We start from the raw sequence: 16,399 nt of genomic DNA on the forward strand, positions 1-16,399 counted from the left end.
CTGAAATTCTACACCCATTGAACAACTGCTCAATTCCACCTCCCGCTAGCCCCTGGCAACCATAATTCTACTTTGTTTCTGAGTTTGACTACCTTCCATGCGTCCTATAAGTGGAATCGTGCAATATTTGTCCTTCTGTGACTTATTTCACTTAGCATCATGTCCTCAAGTTTCACTCATATGGTAGCATTTGGCAAGATTTCCATTTTAAAGGCTGAATAATATTTCCTTGCATGTATGTACCATATTCTCTTTATCCATTTATTTGTTCATGGACATTTAGGTTGCTTCTACCACTTGGCTATTGTGTATAATATGGTAATGAACATGGGTGTATGAATATCTCTTTAAGATCCTGCTTACAATTCTTTTGGCTACATATCCAGAAGTGGGATTGCTGGCTTATATGGTAGTTCTATTTTTAATCTTTTAAGGAATATCCATTCTGTTTTTCCATAGCAGCTGCACCATTTCACATTCCCACCAACAGTGCCCAGGGATTCCAATTTTTCCACATCTTTGCCAACATTCATGATTTTCTGAGAGTGGCCATCCTAATAGGTGTGAGGGGATATCTCATTGTAGTTTTGATTTTCATTTCTATGATGATAGTGATGTTAAGCATCTTTTTATGCTTGTTTGCCATTTGTGTATTTTCTTTGGAGAAATGTCTATTCTTTTGTCAGTTTTTAAACTGGGTTATTTTTGTTGTTGTTGTTGATTGTAGGAGTTCTTCATACATCCTGGATAGTAACCTGTTATTAGATATATGATTTGTATATATTTTCCCCCATTCCATGGGTTGCCTTTCAATTTTGTTTAGTTGATGTGGTTTTTACATTTTTAATAGTTGAAAAAAATCAAAAGAATATTTCTGGCTGGGCGCGGTGGCTCACGCCTGTAATTTCAACACTTTGGGAGACCAAGGAGGGCGGATCACCTGAGGTCAGGAGTTTGAGACCAGCCTAGCCAACATGATGAAACCCCATCTCTACTAAAAATACAAAAATTAGGTGAGCATGGTGGTGTGCACCTGTAATCCCAGCTACTCGAGAGGCTGAGGCAGGAGAATCACTTGAACCTGGAAGGCGTAGGAAGCAGTGAGCCGAGATCACACCACTGCACTCTAGCCTGGGTGACAGAGCAAAACTCTGTCTCAAAAAAAAAAAAACAACCAAAAAACCAAAAACCCCAAAAAAACAAAAAAGACCACCATTTACTTTCACAGATTGCCTCAGAGTGCGGAGCACAAGTTTCTGTCACCTATAAGGAAGAAGAGATGTGGGTTGGTCCCAGCTATCTCTCACCCTGTGGACTAAGGGTAGACAAAAGCCCTTTGGCCTCCCCAGGGTTTTGCTTCCTCACATACAGAATTGAGGGGGGTGGGCTAGATGACTTTTAAAAGACCTTTCAACTAAAATAATTTAAGTCGTCTTGAGATCCTTTCTTCGACCAGACATTTAGGATGGCAAAAGGAATGGATAAAAAATCAGGTGGGGCCGGGTGCAGTGGCTCATGCCTGTAATCCCAGCACTTTGGGAGGCTGAGGCGGGTGGATCACTTCAGGTCAGGAGTTCAACACCAGCCTGGCCAATGTGGTGAAACCCCATCTCTGCCAAAAAGACAAAAATTCACTGGGCTCGATGGCGGGTGCCTGTAGTCCCAGCTCCTGGGGAGGCGGAAGAAGGAGAATCGCTTGAACCTGGGAGGCAGAGGTTGCAGTGAGCTGAGATCTCGCCATTGCACTCCAGCCTGGGAGACAGAGTGAGACTCTGTTTCAAAAATAAATAAAATAAAATAAAACCAACCAACCAACCAAACAAGGTAAATAAAATATTTCTCACTGTTTCATACTGTCACTCAGAACTATTCTGCCCTACAGTTCAAGGAAATCTTTGCTGACTACTGCTAAAGGGTATGTAAATGAAGCATCTGACAATGAAATTTTTAATAAAAAAGTAAAAAGTCTATGCCAAGTTTGAATGGAAAAGCAATGTACCACTGTGTTACTACCAGCAGTCCACACTCTCTGCCTCTGAATTTTAAGAGTCACCAATGTGGTTGGGAAAAATGCCAGGGAGATGCACATTCAAGCCATTCTATAGAGACCTAATGAGTGCACATCTGTTGATGCATTTTCTGAACGGATTAACAGGATGAAGCCTGACGCAGTGGCTCACACATGTAATCCCAACCTTTTGGGAGGCTAAGGCAGGGAGAGCCCTTTGAGTTCAGGAGATGGAGACCAGCCTGGGCAACATAGCAAAACTCCATCTCTCCAAAAAAAAAAAAAAAAAAAAAACGATTAGCCAGGCGTGGTGGCACACGCCTGTAGTCCCAGCTACTCAGGAGGCTGAGGCTGGAGAATCACTTGAGCCAAGGAAGCAGAGGTTGCAGTGATTGTGCTGAGATTGTGCCACTGCACTCCAGCCTGGGCAACAGAGTGAGACCCTGTCTCAAAAAAATAAAAATAAAAGAAGGGATGCAAGAGAGTTAACTGCAGAGCAGGATTTTTTTCTTTACAGAACAGAAAAATAATCCAGAGAGCAATGGCTTCTCATTTTCAGTCTTCTGCAGAGAATACAAATATCACTTCTTCTGAATCTAACACACTAGCTTCCTTTCCAAAATGCACCACTTTATTTCCCTTAAAAGGCAGCCACAGATGATAAACCATAAGCACGTGACAGTCACATGATTTCTTCAGTAAGAACGAAGACTTTCACACACTCTCCTGGAGCTTAGAGCCAGAGGAATCCTGAGCTGTCAAATATTAAAGCTTTCTCCACAGCCACACATTCCTTTGATGATTGGGTTATTGAACACAAGCTTACTGGATAATTTGTTTTCAACACAGTCCATTTCTGTTCCTAAAAGTGTTAGCTGTGCTTTTTTTTTTTTTTCCAGTGGATACTCTGATTTCATCTTGAACAACTTCTTCATCAGAATCTCCATTTGTCTTCCTACATTCTAGAGAATAAGCGAGTCGCTGGTACGGACCTCAGGCTTATCTTTAAAAAGTTGTTTTATCATTCACTGCTGAAGGTGTCAAGAGGAGGGTGGCCCAGGTGGCCTACAGCTTCCTGTTGCTCACAGCCGGGACAGTGGCCCGAGGTAAAGAAGCTCGCATCTTCTGGGTCCTGGCACCCCTGTGCTTCAGGCTGGAGCTTGGGCACCTCAGCCTCTCTCTATAGACACTGTGGGCAATTCCCAAGTAACACATTTTTGATTTGGCTCCAGCAAAATTTGTCTTTGCAAATAAGTTATCCATTGGTCTTTTTTTTGTTTTTCCCTTATGGGAGGAGGTTGGTAGGTAAGAAAATGAAAAAATCAAAAAAGTGCATGTCTGTGTGTGTGTGTGTCTGTGTGTGTCTGGCTGTGTCTGTGTGTGTGTGTCTGTGTGTGTGTGTGTATTTTGTAAATTGTCTGCCATGATTTCCTCCTGTACATTAAAGCCAAGAGACTTAGATTCATGTAATCAACCCAGTAGTTGCCTGGTTATATTTCCTTTGCTGCCTATAAGTTTCTGTCTTTTAAAAAATTACCATTTGGTCATATTTAATCGATATGCTACAAATCCTTTTCCGAATGGGTAGTATTTGTCTGAATTTTAAATTTAAAAAAATTCTCCCTATACAAATTTTAAAAAATTCTCCCTTAAAAGCCCTAGATGGCTTTTAAGAGATCTTTCAACTAACATAATCGAAGTCAGCTTGAGAGCTCATCTTTGACCAGACTTTTAAGGTGGCAAAAGAAATGGATAAAAAAAAAAGCAGGTGGGGCCAGGCGCGGGGGCTAATGCCTGTAATCCCAGTATTTGGGAGGCTTAGTTGGATGGATCACTTCAGGTGAGGAGTTATAGAATAGCCTGCCCAACATGGTGAAACCCCATCTTTGATAAAAAGACAAAAATTAGCTGGGCATGGCGGCAGGTGCCTGTAATCCCAGCTACTCAAGAGGCTGAGGCAAGAGAATCACTTGAACCTGGGAGGCATAGGTTGCAGTGATCTGAGATAGTGCCACTGCACTCCAGCCTGGGTGACACAGTGAGACTGTCTGAAAGGAAAAAAAAAAAAAAACAGCAGGTGGATCCTGCACTCATATGTTTATTACAGCACAATTCACAACAGCAAAGTCTTGTCCAAAATGGTTGATTGGATAACGATGTGTCCAACACATCTTTAAAGATACCAAAGATCTGGATGCTGAGGCAGGAGAATGGTGTGAAACCAGGAGGCGGAGTTTGCAGTGAGCCGAGATAGCGCCACTGCACTCCAGCCTGGCCGAAAGAGCGAGACTCCATCTCAAAAAAAAAAAAAAAGATACCAAAGATAAAGATATTTGGTACACATATATCATCATTGCAATGACTGTCAGAGGCAAGATTGAGTGACAGCTGTATCAGACAATAAAGGTTTTATTAGAGTGTTTAAAATATACCAAAATATCCTTCAGGCAGTCCTCAATGCCAAGGATTAGAACATTCCCAAAAGAAAAATATAGACAAATGGATAAAAGAATTCAAGAGAGGCTGGGCATGGTGGCTCACGCCTGTAATCCCAGGACTTTGGGAGGCCCAGACGGGCGGATCACCTGAGGTCAGGCATTTGAGATCAGCCTGACCAACATAGGGAAATCCCGTTTCTACTGAAAAGAAATACAAAAAAATTAGCCGAGCGTGGCAACGCATGCCTGTAATCCCAGCTACTCAGGAGGCTGAGGCAGGAGAATCTCTTGAACCCAGGAGGTGCAGGTTGCAGTGAGCCAAGATCACACCACTGCCCTCCAGCGAAACTCCATCTAAAAAAAAAAAAAAAAAAAGAATTCAAGAGAAAAGTGTGAAAGAAGCAGGACAAACAGCAAGCTTCAAATTTTTATTCAAAGCTAGAAAGTACAAATGATAAATTATTATCAATTATTCATTATTATATTGATTCCTATGAACCACTTTTCAATGACAGCTTTTGATGTATCAACCTAGTTCACAGGAAAACTTGTGTCCCGAGAGTAGGTATAAGGAGGAAGGAAGAGAGGAAAGATGGAAGGAAAAAGAGAGGAAAGGAAGGAGGGAGGGAGGTTAAGGAGTCAGAATAAGAAAAAAAAAAAAAAAAGAAAAGAAATTACCTCAAAATTTGAAGGGTGGGGAGGCAGGCAGGATTCCGAGACATTTCAAATCTGCCCCAGCTTCACATTATCATAGAACAAAATCTGTCTTAAAGTTTCTCTAGCTTGTTTTAAACCAAAAGAATTATGGGTGAAGGTGAAACAGTTTTTTCTTTGTTTATTTTTTATTTTATTTTATTTATTTATATTTTTGAGATGGACTTTTGCTTTTGCTGCCCAGGCTGGAGTGCAATGGCACGATCTTGGCTCATTGCAACCTCTGCCTCCTGGGTTCAAGCGATTCTCCTGCCTCAGCCTCCTGAGTAGCTGGGATTGCAGGTGCACACCACCATGCTCAGATAATTGTTCTGTTTTTAGTAGAGTGAGAGTTTCACCATGTTGGCCAGGCTGGTCTCAAACTCCTGACCTCAGGCGATCTACCCACCTCGGCCTCCCAAAGTGCTGGCATTACAGGCGTGAGCCACCGCACCTGGCCAAAACAGTTTTAGAATGCTCTTCCTATTCAGGTTGAAGTTACCATTGATACAGAACACGTACATCATATGGTAGCAATTTGCTTTTCTTATCATAACATTAAAAATAATATAACAGGCCGGGCGCGGTGGCTCAAGCCTGTAATCCCAGCACTTTGGGAGGCCGAGGCGGGCGGATCACAAGGTCAGGAGATCGAGACCACAGTGAAACCCCGTCTCTACTAAAAAAAAATACAAAAAATTAGCCGGGCGCGGTGGCGGGCGCCTGTAGTCCTAGCTACTCAGGAGGCTGAGGCAGGAGAATGGCGTGAACCCAGGAGGCGGAGCTTGCAGTGAGCCGAGATCGCGCCACTGCACTCCAGCCTGGGCAACAGCGTGAGACTCCGTCTCAAAAAAAAAAAATAATAATAATAATAATATAACAAAAGTTGAATGTGCTGAAACAGAGAGTAAAAGGGTGATTATCAGAGACTGGGGATGGAGGAGTTGGGGACGTATTGGGCACAGGACACAAAATTTCAGTTAGACAGGAGGAATTAGTTCTAAAGATCTATCATACATCACAGTGACCACCGTTAAAAACAACATATTGTCATTAAAATTGCTAAGAGACTAGATTTTAAGGGTTCTCACTACAAAAAATAGGTATGTGAGGTGAAGGGGAGGCAGAATTCCCCTTCCATTCTCTTGGGGTCCCGGTTGGGTCCAATAATTAAACTGACATAAGATAAATTAGCAGGAGAAATGCATACAAATTTAGTTAGTACAAGTTTTATGTGGCATGGGACCTTCTAATAAGGAAATGAAGACCCAAATAATCAGTTAGAGTCAGTAACTTAAATACTGACTTGGACAAAGTGTAAGATTCTCCCCGGGGCCTGAAAGCTTAAGGAGATGAATAACTCCTCCCTTCTCAGGCCCAGTCCCAAGCACAAGGGCACTTATGTCAGCAGCATGAGTCAGCAAGAGAGCAGAAGCAGGAAGAGAGCCGGCTGGAAGACACCTACCCTGGCGGGAAGGCACCTATCCCTGAAGATCAAGAAAGAGGCCATCCAGGTACAATGTAGCAGTTACATCAGACTAGGACACTTCCTTTTTACAGGAGACTAAAACCTTTGTCCCATCCTCACTTGGGGCTGTCGCCATTTTAAGCCTCAGCCCGCCTGCACCCAGGCACTCCTTAAAATAGCATGTTGCTCCACACTGCCTCGTGTTGTCTGTTGGTGCGCTCCTGGGGTTCGAACCGATACAAGAACCTTACACAAAGTATACTCAGTTATGAAGAAACAACTAAGTTATGTGGGGAGGCTTAAAAGAGAAAAGTTATTTTAGCAAGATCCATAGGGAATTCTCTCCGTCTCAACTTCTTATTCTTAAGGATAAGGACGTTACCTCTTTCATATGGGAGTTTTACCTTCTGCTTTTAAGAAATAGCGTGAAGAAGGCTGGGCACGGTGGCTCACACCTGTAGTCCGAGCACTTTTGGGAGGCAGAGGTAGGTGGACCACCTGAGGTCAGGAGATCGAGACCAGCCTGGACAACATGGTGAAATCCTGTCTGTACTAAAAATACAAAAATTAGCTGGGTGTGCTGGCAGGTGCCTGTAATCTCAGTCACTCAGGAGGCTGAGGCAGGATAATTGCTTGAACCCTGGAGGCAGAGGTTGCAGTGAGCCAAGATGGCGCCACTGCACTCCAGCCTGGGCAACAGAGTGAGACTCCATCTCAAAAAAAGAAAAGAAAAATAGCATGAAGATCAGAGCTATCTTCTTGCACCTGCTGTCTTTCAAATGCATTTAGCTTAACTAGTCTGTGCACCAGACTAGCATATTTTAACCTCATCAGAGGTAATAGAATGTTAAGAAGCTTGATGTAGCCATTCCACAATGTACACAGATATCAAAACATCATGTTGTACTCCATAAATATATGTAATTTGTACTTGTTGATTAATATAAATTTTAAAAATATAACTAGGTGCAGTGTTTCTGTGTCCAGGCATTTGTGGAATGAGAGGAAGGTAAATTTAAATTGAGAGCCTCCCTGTGGTTCTAATCCACTTCAGGCAGAATCTCTCTGAAGCAGCCTCTGACTTGGCAATTTTCTATGAAAGAATTAGGGAATGGTGACTGGGTGCAGTGGATCACTCCTGTCATCCCAGCACTTTGTGGGGCCAAGGTGAGAGGATTGCTTGAACTCAGGAGTTCAAGACCAGAGTGGACAACATAGCGAGACCTCATCTCTATCAAAAATTAAAAAAATTACTTAGGTGTGGTGGGGCATGCCAGTAGTTCCAGCTACTTGAGAGTTTGAGGTGGGAGGCTCACCTGAAACTTGGGAGATTGTGGCTGCAGTGTGCTGTGATTGTGCTACCACCTTCCAGCATGGCTGACAAAGTGAGACCGTCTCAAAAAAAAAAAAAAAAAAGGATCTAGGGAATGAATCAGGAATAAGATTAATCGAAGTTTTTTGCTTTTTTTTTTTTTTTTTGAGATGGAGTTTTGCTCTTGTCACCCAGGCTGGAGTGCAATGGTGTGATCTCAGCTCACTGCAACCTCCGTCTCCTGGGTTCAAACGATTCTCCTGCCTCAGCCTCCCAAGTAGCTGGGATTATAGGCATGTGCCACCAAGCCCAGCTAATTTTTGTATTTTTCGTAGAGATGGGGTTTTGCCATGTTGGTCAGGCTGGTCTCGAACTCCTCACCTCGGATGATCCACCCGCCTCGACTTCCCAAAGTGCTGGGATGACAGGCATGAGCCACTGCCCCTGGCCAAATATTTTTTAACTGCTCCCCGACCACCCACAGCCTTATTAATTTGCTTATTTTAAGTTGTGAGTATATGCAAATGATGTTTACTTTTCTTTTTTCTTTCTTTTTTTTTTGAGACATTCTCAACTCTGTAACCCAGGCTGGAGTGCAGTGACACAAACCTGGCTCACCTCAACTCCCGCTTCCCAGGTTCAAGAAATTCTCATGCCTCAGCCTCCCGAGTAGCTGGGATTACAGGCATAAGCCACTATGCCCAGCTAATTTTTGTATTTTTAGTAGAGACGGGGTTCTGCCATGTTGGCCAGGTTGGTCTGGAACTCCTGACCTCAGGTGATCTGCTCGCCTCGGCCTCCTAAAGTTCTGGGATTATAGGCGTGAGCCACCATGCCCAGCCAATGTTTACTTTTCTCATGAAATACCTTGGAGAAAGACCAAACAGTATTTGTATATGTGGTGGGCAGAGCAGGAAAAACTGGATTTAAGTGTTGGTTTGTCTGTTGACAGCTATGTTCCTTTGGGTAGGACATGTTTTTTTTCTCAGAGTTTGTTGCTTCATTTTATCACAGGGTAGTACATATGTGTCCATGAGCTTGACTTGTGACATAATGTATATGAAAACAATGTACTGTACTTGCGACATAATGTTTATGAAAACAATTTCCGTCTTCAAAGTGCTGGACAAATTAGGGTATATTATTATTGATATTGTTATAAATAAAAATTTGGTGCCACAAAAGAAGTAGCACTCTAATATAAAATTTTCTTTTTAATTCTCAGCAAGGCAAGCTACTTCTATAGAAGACTGAGCCCTTACAGATGGAACAATGGTGAGCGCACGCCTGGACAAGGGAGGGAAAGGGGTTCTTATCCCTGACGCACGTGGCCCCTGCTGCTGTGTCGTCCCCCTATTGGCTAGGGTTAGACCGCACAGGCTAAACTAATTCTGTTGGCTAATTTAAAGAGAATGACGGGGTGAGTGGTTTGACAGGGAAAAATGGTTGTGGCAGAGCCAGAAATCAGAATAAGTCAGGGTGGAGAATGAGGAGGTAATTGGAAAGAGTCAGGGTGGAGCAGGTAATCGAAAAAGATTTCTTTACGAGGAAGTTAAGTTTAAAAGTAGAAGGCAAAGAATTGAATCTACTGACATATTGATTCTTTGAAGAGAAAGTTAGAACTTAGATCTAATAATATAGGGACCAAAGTCCTCTGTGATAGGAAAACTTTCAAGGAGAGAAAGAGCAACTGACTGTATTCAATTTTCTCCACTTGCGCTCCAGGGCCACTCTCCAGCCTGCTCAGCATAAACTGGACCCCTACCCTCAAGCTTCTGCTTGGTTTCGGTGGAGGTCTGATGCTTGTTGATTCTCTCGGTAAGTTACTGCAGGTTGACTATGTCCCTCTAGCAAAAGCCACAGCTCTTTCAGGCAACCCCTGGGCATGCCTCCCCTCCCCAACTCCTTCAGGCCCAAGTGGGAGCTTCTCAGGCTCCACTGGTTTCCCTGTTCCTTGCACACTGCCCTTTGGGTGGGTACAACATCCGTTTCCTGCTGGGAGACTGCTCAGTCTGATTTGTTTATGTATTTATTATAAACAAAAAAGAGATGAAAGTACATTGATTTTGAAAGAGAAAATGCATTTAAAAAGTTCTAGACAAATGGTGTAAATTAATGAAAATTTGAAAAGGACCCCTCCACCTCCACCAAAAAAAAAAGGACATATGGAAGTAAAATGACATCTTGCCCTGTCACCATTGTAAGTATGTACATCACATCTCCCCATCATATAAAGGAGATTTTTTCATTCTGAAATGCAAACAAAAGGAAAAACTAGGGTTAGCACCCGGTATACTACTAGTCCCCCCAGAAATGTGTTACTGGACCAACACGTTCTTATGCTTGCTGTCCAGTAACAGATCAATACACAAAGACAGCAGGGTTTGCAGCAGAGAAAGAGTTTAATGGTCTTAGCGTGACCAAGCAAACAACAGAAGGAGACAGTCAAATCTGTCTTGCCAAGGAGTTCTGGGCTGGGGGTTTTAAGGGAATTGTGGAGGGGAGGGGCTGGAAAATTGGGGTCAATGATTGGTTGGGATAAAGGGGATGAAATCATCAGGATGTGGACACCACATTCTTTGGTGAGTCGGCTTCTTGTGGGGTCCTTCAGAGCAGCTGGCGTCTGTAGTTTCACTCGTGTGCAGGACCTGAAAGAATATCTCAAATGGAAAACTTGATATTTCACAATGTTCAAGATGTTGTCTATAGAACAGTTCTAAGGAGAGCTATAATCTTGTGATGGGGTATTCCAGAAAAACTCTCAAACCATGTTTTTCCTCTGCTCTCGCACCACTACAACAGCAATCATTAACACAGAAGAAGGCTTCTGTGACCAAGTGTGTGGGGATTTCTTCCCACCACCAAAGGAGCAATTAATTCTGCAGTGAACACCAGCGGGATGTTCTCCAAATCAATTTCAACACTACCTACCTGGAGGCAGATCCCACAGGTTGAGGGCTCAGGGGAAACCAACATGAACATGGACATCATGCTGTTTCCTGTGCCGTAAGTGATAAAGTCCTTTGCCTCTGATCCAGAAGTCTTGTGTCTTCTGTCAGCATCCATGAAACTGAAGCAGGCTAACTTGTTGGCTTTCAAGGGAAGGCAAAAATCTCAGTCCCTTCACTGTTCTTGACAATTATAAAGTAAAAAACATGCAGTCATATTTAAAGAAGCACAATTTGGCAGCCAAAAAAGTAGTTAAAAAGCAACCATAGGACTTCCTGTACAGGGGAGGGGGCCAGGCAGCCATTAGACAGCTGTTAGACAGCCATTAGACAGCACAGCCCAACCCAAGGCCGGGGCCAGACAGCGGGGGCTTGGACAGGAGCAAGGTCCAAGGGCGGCCAGGTGCCAGAAGCCCAGGAAGCACATATCAAGGCTCCGTTGCCAGCGGGGTGCTGCCAATAAAATGTAGTCATGTGGAATTTGGAACGTGGAAAGGAGGTAGAAGTCATCCTTTCCTCCCCCGCGGCAGCAGGTGTGCAGGCTCTGGTGGTCAGCTGGACTCCATACTCCCCCACCAGTCACCAACCTGGGGACCGTGGGGCTGCAAGGACATCACCAGCAGTTTCCCCAGTTTCCTGACTTCTTCCATCCTCTGGAAATCAGCTGTGATGGAAACTGTGAGGGCCTGTCATTTACCCCGCGTCCCTGTTGAAGATCTCGTCCTCATTAGAAGATTCCTTGTCATGCAGCTTCTGTGCCATGTTTTTCAAGCGCGTGACACTGACAGCAATGAATCCTCCAATGTACCTGAGTCGCACTTCGTCATGAGCATCTCCAATGTGCCAGAAATCTGAAAATGCCTCTGGGGAGACACATGCACAAGACAGGTGACGACAACTCCATGGGGGTGGAGATTATACATCTCTCATCATTTCAGCAACAAGGAAATAAATTAGTGGCAGAGTAAGGGCGACTTGAGATCTCCTGGAAGCGAGGATCCTTTAAAAATCCCTGAGTAGTCTCTCTCCTCCCGCTGTCCAAGACGCCAAAAGGAAAGAAGGCCAATGGGATGAAGGTGGCTCCAGCACCTGCTGTCGTGAAGAAGTAGGAGGCCAAGAAAGTGGTGAATCCCCTGTTTGAGAAAAGGCCTAAAAATTTTGGCTTAGGACAGGACATCCAGCCCAAAAGAGACCTCACCCGCTTTGTGAAATGGCCCTGCTATATCAGGTTGCAGCGGCAGAGAGCCATCCTCTACAAGCGGCTGGAAGTGCCTCCTGCAATTTACCAGTTCACCCAGGCCCTGGACCACCAGACAGCTACTCGGCTGCTTAGCGTGGCCCATGAGTACAGAGCAGAGACAAAGCAGGAAAAGAAGCAGAGGCTGTTGTCCCCAGCCAAAAAGAAAGCTGCTGGCAAAGGGGATGTCCCCCCTAAGACACTACCTGTCCTTGGAGCAGGAGTTAACACTGTCACCACCTTGGTGGAGAACAAGAAAGCTCAGCTGGTGGTGAAGGCACACGATGTGGATTCCATTGAGCTGGTTGTCTTCTTGTCTGCCCTGTGTCGTAAAATGGGGGTCCCTTACTGCATTATCAAGGGGAAAGCAAGACTGGGCCGTCTAGTCTGCGGGAAGACCTGCACCACTGTTGCCTTCACACAGGTGAACTAGGAAGACAAAGGCGCTTTGGCTAATCTGGTGGAAGTTATCAGGACCAATTACAATGACAGACATGATGAGATCTGCCGTCACTGGGGAGGCAATGTCCTGGGTCCCAAGTCTGTGGCTTGCATCGCCAAGCTTGAAAAGGCAAAGGCTAAAGAACTTGCCACTAAACTGGGTTAAATGTACACTGTGGAGTTTTCTGTACATAAAAATAATTACAATAATACAAAAAATTCCTGGAATATACATTGCAGTAAAAGAACAAAGCATACCTCAGTTTTAAATGACTGAAGAAGAATGTCAGGTAGTAGCAGGTGGGGAAGTGGCTTTGATTTTCAGTTTGTGGGCTCTGAACCCACACAAAAACAGGATTGTATTCTGAAAAGCTGAATTAATTATTGTCCTTACCTCAATGAGATGGAAAATTATAATCAGAATCATCACTAGGCAGAGCTTATAGCTTGCAGTGAAAGCCAATAATGAGTTCTCAGACAATTCCAGCTGAGCGGGGCGGGGGGCAGCTCTTCTAAGAGAGTCCGCCCCAGCATCCGTCCGCCAAGTATTCATTGAAAGGGCTTGTTAAACCACAAACATCCACTAGATGTCTTTTTTGAGGTCGGGTCGTGAGACACCTGTGGCCTTGTAAGAGCACTCAAACTGCATTCTCAGGAGGCTGTTCTCAGTGTTCCTTATCACACCACACACTCCACTCCCTGTCCTGTTTTCAGGGTCAAGGAGTTTCATTCACATGCACAAATAACATACACACAGGGCCTCATTTTCCCATGCCCCAACCTTAAATGCCTTGTACATAGGCGAGAATATGTTGCTGTGCACCCTACACACACTATATATATATACATTTTTTTTTCACTTGGAGTCTCGATCTGTCACCCAGTCTAGAATGCAATGGCGCGCTCTCCGCTCACTGCAACCTCCGCCTCCCCAGTTCAAGCGATTCTCCTGCGTCAGCCTCCTAAGTAGCTGGGATTACAGGCGCGTGCCATCATGCCTGGCTAATTTTTGTATTTTCAGTAGAGACAGGGTTTCACCATGTTGGCCAGGCTGGTCTCAAACTCCTGACCTTGTGATCCTCCCGCCTCAGCCTCCCAAAGTGCTGGGATTACAGGCGTGAGCTACCATGCCTGGCCCCCACACACTATTATAGTCACAGTTGAATGCACTCCCAGCGGAATCTGCCTCAGGAGGATGATGGTAGGTTGTGTTTTCAGAGATGGTGCCTTCTGGCATAGTCGTGTTTTCCATGAAAATGTTTTCTTCAAAGGCATTTCTTGCAGTGGTGTTTTCCATATTAATGTTTTCTATAAAAGGTTCTGAAAAGGCAAATACTTCTGGAAAAGGATTTTCCTGAGGACTCAGGTCCCCAAAAGATGAAAAAGCCCTCACTGAAGAGAATGGAGGCCTCTTTGCAACCATCAGTCATGCACCATCCAGTCTCTCCCCAGTGCCACCATGGTCCCCAGCTTATCTCCTGGTTTGGAGGATACTTTAATGACTCTTGGAATCTACATCTACCTGGCTATCACCCCACCTAATCAGTAGCCACAAGGGTCTGAAGAGAACTTGCATTTCTATACCTCCTCCAGTATCTCTATTGGTTCCTGTCCTCACCACCCAGCATGCTGTGCACAACTCCAGCATCTTCTTCTAGAACACCCCATTTCATAGCAACTATAGTTTTATCTCCCTTACTTCCTCAGTTCATGCAGTACCACTGACATCCTGATGGGTGAGTTGCTCCTAAGAGATATATAAGCTACCAAGGACATCCAGGAAAACCCCTGGAGGAACAAACCTATTAGAAGAAGTGGCCAGGCGCGGTGGCTCACGCCTGTAATCCCAGCACTTTGGGAGGCCGAGGCGGGCGGATCACAAGGTCAGGAGATCGAGACCACGGTGAAACCCCGTCTCTACTAAAAATACAAAAAAAATTAGCCGGGCGCGGTTGTGGGCGCCTGTAGTCCCAGCTACTCGGGAGGCTGAGGCAGGAGAATGGCGTGAACCCGGGAGGCGGAGCTTGCAGTGAGCCGAGATCGCGCCACTGCACTCCAGACTGGGCGACAGAGCGAGACTCCGTCTCAAAAAAAAAAAGAAGAAGAAGAAGTATGTGAGGCCAGGCGCGGTGGTTCACGCCTGAAATCCCAGCACTTTGGGAGGAGGGCGGATCATGAGATCAGGAGTTCGAGACCAGCCTGGCCAACATAGTGAAACCCCATTTCTACTAAAAATTCAAAAATTAGCCAGGTGTGGTGGCACATGCCTGTAGATCCAGCTACTCAGGAAGCTGAGGCAAGAGAATCACTTGAACCCTGGAGGTGGAGGTTGTGGTGAGCCGAGATCGCACCACTGCACTCCAGACTGGGCGACAGAGCGAGACTCCGTCTCAAAAAAAAAAAGAAGAAGAAGAAGTATGTGAGGCCAGGCGCGGTGGTTCACGCCTGAAATCCCAGCACTTTGGGAGGAGGGCGGATCATGAGATCAGGAGTTCGAGACCAGCCTGGCCAACATAGTGAAACCCCATTTCTACTAAAAATTCAAAAATTAGCCAGGTGTGGTGGCACATGCCTGTAGATCCAGCTACTCAGGAAGCTGAGGCAAGAGAATCACTTGAACCCTGGAGGTGGAGGTTGTGGTGAGCCGAGATCGCACCACTGCACTCCAGCCTGGGCAAAAGAATGAGACTGTTTCAAAAAAAAAAAAGAGTATATGAACTGGCACTTGCTGTAGAGAAAAAAATCCAAGTGGTGGACACTGCCTGGTTCTACCACCGTGATCTACACATGTTCAAGACTGAAGTTGGAGGACAGTTTCTTCAGTTATTTCAAAGTGATGGAAGTTATTAGTCCAAGAATCTTTGGAACCCAGTGTATCTACTCTATGTTCAACGAGGCCCATACACAGAGCCTCAGAATAGAAAACTAGAGAATGTTATTCAGGAGAAGCTGAACTCATGGCAATTCAGTGCAGCTCCAGGCTATAGAGGAATGGTTGTGGGAATGAATCGCTTTTTTTTTTTCTTTTTTGAGACAGAGTCTCACTGTGTTGCTAGGCTGGAGTGCAGTGGCACGATCTCGGCTCACTGCAACCTCTGCCTCCTGGGTTCAAGTGATCTCCTGTCTTAGCCTCCCACGTAGCTGGGATTACAGGTGCACACCACCATGTCCAGCTTTTTTTTTTTGTACGTTTAGTAGAGATGGGGTTCACCACGTTGGCCAGGATGGTCTTGATCTCTTGACCTCGTAATCCGTCCACCTCAGCCTCCCAAAGTGTTGGGATTACAGGAGTGAGCCACGGTGCCTGGCCGGAATGAATGACTCTTACATGATTACAGCCTTGCTCCTCAAAGGTGTTCTCTGGACCAGTAGCATCAGGATCAGCTGAGAGCTTGTTAGAAGTGCAGAACCTCAGGTCACACTTCTGACCTATTGATTTAGAATCTATATTTTAAACAAGACCCAGGGGTGATTTAGCACATTACTGTTTGGGAAGCACTGTATTAATGCTTTCTGTGTAGGTGTCTTAGTTTGTGTAAGCTAAGTAAACTGATAACAAAATACTATCAACTGGGTGGCTTATAAACAACAAACATTTACTTCTTATAGTTGTGGAGACTGGGAAGTCCAAGATCAAGGTGCTGGGAAATTTGGTGTCTGGGGAGGGCCCACTTCCTCATAGGTGTCTTCTGTGACCTTGCATGGTGGAAGTGGTGAGAGGTTTTTTTAGGGCTCCCCCTTTTTTTTTTGAAACACAGTCTCACTGTGTCACCCAGGCTGGAGTGCAGTGATGCCATCTCACCATCTCAGCTCCGTGCAACCTTTGCCTACCAGGTTCAAGTGATTCTTCTGCC

General features: G+C 44.9%; 1 long non-coding RNA gene and 2 pseudogenes across 1 annotated transcript; 2 read left to right on the top strand and 1 right to left on the bottom strand.

Annotated features, from left to right (window-relative positions):
- Window positions 1-2,766: 2,766 nt before the first annotated feature.
- LOC112426526 (iron-sulfur cluster assembly 1 homolog, mitochondrial pseudogene) lies at window positions 2,767-3,181 on the bottom strand (annotated as a pseudogene).
- A 3,323-nt stretch (window positions 3,182-6,504) lies between these two features.
- LOC112426518 (uncharacterized) lies at window positions 6,505-10,912 on the top strand. The gene is made up of 4 exons (XR_003017870.2): window positions 6,505-6,653; window positions 9,145-9,194; window positions 9,645-9,737; window positions 10,722-10,912. It is a non-coding gene; the product is annotated as an uncharacterized lncRNA (long non-coding RNA).
- A 780-nt stretch (window positions 10,913-11,692) lies between these two features.
- On the top strand, window positions 11,693-14,622 carry LOC139358054 (large ribosomal subunit protein eL8-like; annotated as a pseudogene).
- Window positions 14,623-16,399: the final 1,777 nt, after the last annotated feature.

This window comes from Macaca nemestrina, chromosome 14, assembly GCF_043159975.1.
Source record: "Macaca nemestrina isolate mMacNem1 chromosome 14, mMacNem.hap1, whole genome shotgun sequence".
Taxonomy (NCBI): Eukaryota; Metazoa; Chordata; class Mammalia; order Primates; family Cercopithecidae; genus Macaca; species Macaca nemestrina.